This window comes from Marmota flaviventris, chromosome X, assembly GCF_047511675.1.
Source record: "Marmota flaviventris isolate mMarFla1 chromosome X, mMarFla1.hap1, whole genome shotgun sequence".
Classification (NCBI taxonomy): Eukaryota; Metazoa; Chordata; class Mammalia; order Rodentia; family Sciuridae; genus Marmota; species Marmota flaviventris.
The window spans coordinates 127248530-127255955 of record NC_092518.1 but is presented as its reverse complement, the minus strand read 5'-3'; the positions used below and the strand labels follow the sequence as shown (position 1 = coordinate 127255955).

Sequence of the window (7426 nt, the reverse complement as noted above, 5' to 3'; positions counted from 1 at the left end):
AGATATTGCTAAATCCTCAAAATTACATTATAAATCTATGACTTAGGGGCTATTACTTTTCTAAAGGTCCATATCAATGATCTCTTTTCTGTACTTTATTAGTGAACATCTAGCATTAAAATAATGTTGACTTAATTAAAAAATATCATAGATGAGAATGAATCAATAAATAAGCTGGACACATCTGATAATTCTTTGAATTAGGTAAAGTTATGTCTAGCCATTTTCCTGTACATAATCGAATGTTTCTTCAAATAGGCATCAGGCTTTATTATTCTAATTAAATTTCAAATAAATTTGTTTTGTGTTTCAAAAATTATATTTATGAGAGTATTGAATAAAATCAGGAAGTGATATCAAATACTATTTGTTTTGTGTGATATTATTTATCAATAATTTCTAATCACATTTTTCTTTCAACATTTTACCTCCCATTCAGCACAATATAAACACTGTTCAAAATCTTTGCATGTTTGCAAATATAACTTGTGTTCTCAAATATAAGTAAATGACAGTTTCAATCATAGCACTTTATGCAAATTTCTTAATTTCTGTATTTTAACAGTGAGTTTGCATGAAGAATGGTCAAAAAGAGGCTGCATATCAAAATCACTTCATCTTACTCATTATAGTTTTATTTTTTAAGTGTGCAAAATGTTATTTCATAGTCACTGGGTCCTTGATATTCTGAAAAAGGGAATGAAACAAAAGATTGGAGGTAAAGGCACTGAATAAAACTCCTTTTGAAATGCAGAAAATTAAGAAAAAATAAAGTGAAAATTAAATACTAATAAAGAAAATGAAAATAAAAATAAAAGTTAAGAAAAAATTCAAATAAAATGAAGAAAAAATAAATTAAAACAAAAGTTTCAATCCCTTTAGAATCTTATAGCAAGTTATTTGAAATTTTTAATGAGTAAGATTTTTATTTGGGTTGTTAAGTAAGCACAGTTTTAGTGCTTTGATGTTGCTTGCTGCTGGTCAAAATCATTTATTAATTTTTTAATATGAACCAGCTTGTTGTAAAGATATACACATCTACATTTTTCTGCAGCAAAATTAGGGTTAAGCTGTCTCATCTGCTGATATTCTAGTGAGATTCTTTGATTTATATTGTGATACTCTTTTGAGTTTGGAGATACCAGCTTCCTTTCTGATTCTAAGCTAATAAAAGCTTTAGATAAGTTCAGCATCTTGGCATACAATGTCTGATATTCATCATAATCTACTCTAAATTCCTGTTCATAATGCCAACGTTGCTCTGGAGAAACTATAGTGTGATATTTAGTCAAATAATCCTCAAGTCCAGATGCTGAATAGGTATTCTCAGAGGTAGAACTTTCTTTTTGAAATGCTTTGCTAGAATTTGCGTTTGTAACTTTATCTTGGTTTTTAGAACTTGTCTTCTTCTCTGTCATGTCAGTATTACAACTTTGTTTTTTTGCTTTATGTTTAAACTTCTCATCAGATACCAAATTTTTCTTCTCCCCCAGCTTTGGATACATTTGAAATGAGATAGAAGCTAAGTTTTCCAAAGAAGTATGCTCTTTAGGTTGGCTTGGAAAGATAATAGTATCTTGACTGACACTGCCCATATATGGATCTTGAGTTCCACATCTTTGTGGATTGCTACAGGAATTACTGTTGGAATTTACAGGCAAAGAAGTATTTGAAATGGATGGGTAGGTTGTAGAAAATGCTGGGCAGCTCTGTTTGGCTGGAGTTACAGAGGATTTTTCCTGGTTATTAGTCAAGTAGTTATTTGATCTTGGCTGTGCTGAAGTTGTCAGGTGAGATATTCTAGGCCCTCTTTTCATTAAATAATCAGTACCATCCAACTTTAAAAGCTTAGTTTGAGAAGATGATGTGCCATCTTTAATAGAATCTATAGAAGATTCTGGGTGATGGGTGTCAGTAGCATTCTGAAATGAATCCATTTTTGTAGAAAGTACCAAATCCAATGATTGCTTATCTAGTTCACTATATCCAGGCCAATCTCTCTGGATCTCTCTATAAATGCAATTCTTTAAGGAATATGAAAAATTCTGGGTATTTAAGTCAGCTACCTGGTAAAGAATATTTCCAAGGGAATTCTTGTCACTTTTTTCAATGCCATCTTTCTGCAGTCTAATAAGCAGCTCGGATTTCTTGTAGTCCTTCAGTGCCAATAAGTGAATTACCCTTTCCCTATATGGCCGCATTTGGACACTATTAGCAATCCGTGACTTTCGAATTGTGTATGCAGGGTTAATGGGGGCTGTTCTTTTCCTCTCAGGTGCTGGATCTGGAAAAATATGTGGTGCTTTTCGAATTGGCACTCTTTTCGCTATTTGTGGTTTCCTAATAATTTTCCGTTTGTTGCAGGATTGATCTTCTGCCTGGGCCTCTCCTACTGGCATCATCTGAATAGAGCTGTTTATTGTACTCACTGACATTTCATCTGCTATAGTTTGTGCACAACTGAGATGTAAGGGACTACAGATTGAAACAGTTTGTGGGGGATGATCAATTATGCCTTGATTATTTTCATTACTTACATTTGACAACTGTAAGTTATAGTTGGGCACATCAGTATGTGAATTTGTGGGGAGATTGTTGATAAGCCTTTGAAAATCTTGTATTTGAGGAGAAACTTGAGGAGGTTGAATATTCTGAAGGTTCGGATGGGAGTAACTTGCCTGGAAGACTGGCCCGGTGAATCCCACAGGCAGGCAGATGTCATTATCTTGTCCTAGCTTTAAGCTTTCTGCTTCCTCCATGGACACACATCTTTCCTGGTGTCCTGCTGCCTCAACTTCTCTGCCTCCAAAGGCTGCCAAATAATCATAACTGAAAAGATCAAATTTCAATCAATAAAGTATTTAAGAAAACGGTTACTCTTACTGGCAAAAATTATTTCTTATTTACTATTGTTTGTAAAACTCTAATCATAAAAGATTTGTCCCAATGGAACAAAGCAGAAAAATACCTGATTGAGAAAGAATTTGGAGAGGAAAGTTGGTTGTAAAAGTCTAATTTACTTTTGTTCCTCTTTTTTGGGTTCTTTTCAGGATAACCCAAACAAGAAAGTGCTAAATAATTCTGTGAATTCACTGTATAAAGCCATCTTTTTCTAGTGAATTCAATATCAAGTAAGCATACTAAGTATGAGGATCAAAAGGATCCACAGGCTATTGGAGACTGGAAGACATGGCTTCCATATGACATGAAGCCTTCCTTACATATTCTCTGACATGAGAATCAACTCATATCATTATTGGGTTGGGGTCTTGACCTATCTACAGAGGAGCTCATTTGATAGCTAAATGTGTTATTTAGATTAATAATAAGTAAAAAACCCCACATATTTTCGAGATGCCTACTACTCTTTCACAACCTTTTAACCATTACTAATAAGTGATTTTCACATCGTTAGGTTGTCACTTACACCCATTATTCTGCTTCTTTGCACCCCTCCTCCAGAGAATCCTCAGCAAACTTATCCAGGTGCTTAAGTGTTTTGCCCATGTTGATAGAAACACTCTAGCTAGGCATTTTAGAGGTGTACAATTTAGTCTCCAAATGTACACAAATTACTAGGAATCAGTTCTAATCAGTTTCACCTCATAAATAGGCACAACTCCCTCCTTCCCCCAAACTCCTAGTCTAATCCTTAGATTTCCCTAGGTATCTAAGGAATCACCTTTTACGTAGCCACACACCTAGAATACCTGTGTCACATGGACTAACCCTCAAATATACTTCTCATTAATTTCTCTCAAATATCTCTAATATTTAGTTAGCCACCAATTTTTCTATTCATACAATAGATAGTCATTGAGCACTATCATGTGCCTGATAATGTTTTTGATTTTGAGAACTATTGCAATGAATAAAATAGAAAAAAATATCTCTGTTTTCATTATGGCTACATCCCTGTAAGATTTTAATGCAGAACATCTCAAATACATCACTTAGTTCCCATCCCATGGAGGTCATTGAGCTAAATTAGGCAGAGAACATCTTTGCATACATTATGTACTCTCCACAATATTTGATTGCTTGCTTCCAGTGTTTTCTGGTCTTCAATCATCTTTTGAACTGCTAGCAATGATTTCAATCAGCAATGCTTTAAAAGATATAATGGGTTCCATTACTTCAAAAATAAAATAAAACTATTTGGTGTGACATACAGGAGCCTTCTTATTCAATCCCCTATTTATATTAAAGCCTGTGACATGTGTCTAGAAGCTGCATTGATCTGCTTCCCATTTTCTGAGTATGTCTCATGCTTGTTCCTGCTTCAGGCTTTCATTTGATATTCCTTCTTCCCATTATGCTCTTCCCAATGATTTTGTATACATTATTCCTCTACTTTGGAGAGTCCTTGCATGACCATTCTGTCTAAAATAGTATCCTACATTGACACTCATATTCAGGACTTTTCCCACTATTTTGTTCACATTTCTTTAGAGCATATTTATTACCTAGAATTATATTACATATATAATTTTGTTTCACATAAGTCTTCTTCACCAGAATATGGCCTTAATGAGGGATTGCATTTAGTCCATTTTTTTGCAATGCTCTATCTCCAGTAGCTAACTGTGCCTGGAACACATAGTAAGCATTTATAACTTATTGAGCAAATTAATATATCAATATCAACTATTTTTAAATTTCACTTTGGATGAATTTACCTTAAGTTTCTATTCAACATTAGCGTATTAGCTCAAATGTAACGTCATGAATAAATAAGATCTCTCTGTAATTGAAACTAATACTTCCCTTCATTATAATCCCAAAGTATTTTGTGCAAACTCTAAAATACCATATACTTCATCATAATTACTTAACTGTTTGTCTCCTCCAATGGACTATGACCTCTATATCCATAGCGAGTACATTCTATTCAGTTTGTATGAGTCCTCCTTTTTGTTTCTGCCACTTCACTCTAAAAGTAGCAGGCGTATATGAGAAGACCATCTCTAAGTGTTTGGAAAGGGGATGAATAGTAGCACTTTTTCATTTCTCCAGGCAAAGATATATTACTATCTCATCAAGGAGTAATGAAAAATCTATCAATGTCAAAGAAAGGTTTCATTCCTCTAACATTTTTTCAGGTTTTTGTTAACTTCACAGCATAATTATATAAAAGTACCAAAATTACTGATGTAGAGAGAACATAAAATCCTTCCTCAGAAAACCAATGGGCTACTGAAGTATACTCAGCAATATAGTGTTTTAGTACATATATACAAATGCTTTATTGGATTCTTCCTGGAAATCTGTAGTAAAAACTGGAAGAAATAATTTAATCTCAAGTACATTTATGTCTGCAATCTTTGGGACAATAACTAAAATAGTCCTTGAGAAATCCTATTTCCACTAAACCTAACAACAAAATACATGTTGGCAACAGACTGCAAAGAGAGGCATATTGAGACAAAAAAGTACAAAGTTGTATTGACAGATATAAAAAAAGACTTGAAATCATAAAGAAATATTTCAGTATCTCTGAGAAGAAAACTGAGTAGTGTATGGATGTCACATATTTCCTAATGAATACATACATGTAATATGATTGCAATAAAAACTTCATTGGGATTTTCCTTTGCATCTGCAAAACTATTCTAAAATTCAATTGTAAGAAGGACTAAAAGAATTTTGCAAAGGATAGTAACAATATGGAGCCTCTCTATTGGTAATATAAAACTATAATATTTAACATAATAAGGAACTAATAGAAGAAGAGATACAAAATGGATGCAAGTGAACAGATAATTTGAGACACAAAGCCCAGAAAGAAAGTAGATGATAAACAGGACCATCAATAGTCATTGAAGAAAACTACCTTATATTAGACAAAGGTGCCAAAAGCATGCACTGGGGAAAGGATAGCATCTTAAACAAATGGTGCTGGGAGAACTGGAAATCCATATGTAACAAAATGAAATTGAATCCCTATCTCTCACCATGCACAAAAGTTAACTCAAAATGGATCAAGGATCTAGGAATTAGACCAGAGACTCTCTATCTAATAGAAGGAAATGTTGGCCCCAATATCATGTGGGATTAGGCCCCAACTTCCTTAATAAGACTCCTATAGCACAAGAATTAAAACCAAGAATCAACAAATGGGTTGGATTCAAAATAAAAAGTTTTTCTCAGCAAAAAAATAATCTGTGAGGTGAATAGAGAGCCTACATCCTGGGAACAAATTTTTACCCCTCACACATCAGATAGAGCTCTAATCTCTAGGGTTTATAAAGAACTCAACAAGATAAGCACCAAAAAAAATAATAATAATCCAATCAATAAATGGGCCAAGGACCTGAACAAACACTTCTCATAAGAGGATATATAATCTATCAACAAATATATGAAAAATGCTCATCATCTCTAGCAATTAGATAAATGCAAATCAAAACCACTCTAAGATTTCATGTCACTCCAGTTGTAATGGCAAGCTATTAAGAATACAAACAATGTGAGTTGGTGAGGATGTGGGGGGAAAGGCACACTCATACATTGCTGGTGGGACTGCAAATTAGTGCAGCCAATATGGAAAGCAGTATGGAGATTTCTTGGAAAGCTGGGAATGGAACCACTATTTGACCCAGCTATTCCCCTTCTCGGAATATACCCAAAAGACCTGTGAGAGAATAGGAGACATTTATGCCAGTTATCTTTAATTTCCCTGATATTCACTCTATAGTCATTTTCCTGATTTTGTAGTAAAACAAAGTAGAAAACAAACCTAGTTTGAATCATTCTCACACTTATCAAAGCTCTTAAGGTTGAGCCTCGTATAAGACTACATCTACCAATCATTACCTATCCATTGTTCTTGATCATCATCCAGTATATGAGCTCCTCTCTCTTCGATGTGTGTTTTCACACTGCGCTGAACTTCCTTTGCTATGAGACCATATACATTCTCACACTTCTAGAATTCTGACTTCACAATCACCAATCTACTCTAACATTCTCTACCTCCTTATATAAAATGAAACTCCACTTTCTCCATGGGTGCTTCTTTACTATAGCTCTCTTGAAAGAATCCACATATTTTTTCAGAATTCTTATAGCACAAGATTGATTTCTTAGTCTATTCAGGTTGTTATAAAATTATTATAGACTAGGTAGTTTATAAATAACAGAAATTTATTTCTCACAGTTTATTTTTGTTGTAGATAGACAAAACACTTTTATTTACTATTGTTAGATGGTGCTGAGGATTGAACCTATTGCCTCATATATGCTAGGCAAGCACTGTACCACTGAGCTACAACCCCAGCCCTATTTCTCACAGTTTTGAGGCTGGGGATACAAGTTGCCTGAAGATTCACCATCTGGTGAGGGCCTGCTTTTTTGGTTCGTAGACGTTCCTTCTTACTATGTCCTCAAATAGCAGAAGAGGTGAGGTTTTTCTCTGGGGTCTCTT

At 34.1% G+C, this 7426-nt stretch overlaps 1 pseudogene; it reads right to left on the bottom strand.

Moving 5' to 3' along the window:
• Positions 1-953: 953 nt before the first annotated feature.
• Positions 954-2759, bottom strand: LOC114096648 (RNA polymerase II elongation factor ELL2 pseudogene; annotated as a pseudogene).
• Positions 2760-7426: the final 4667 nt, after the last annotated feature.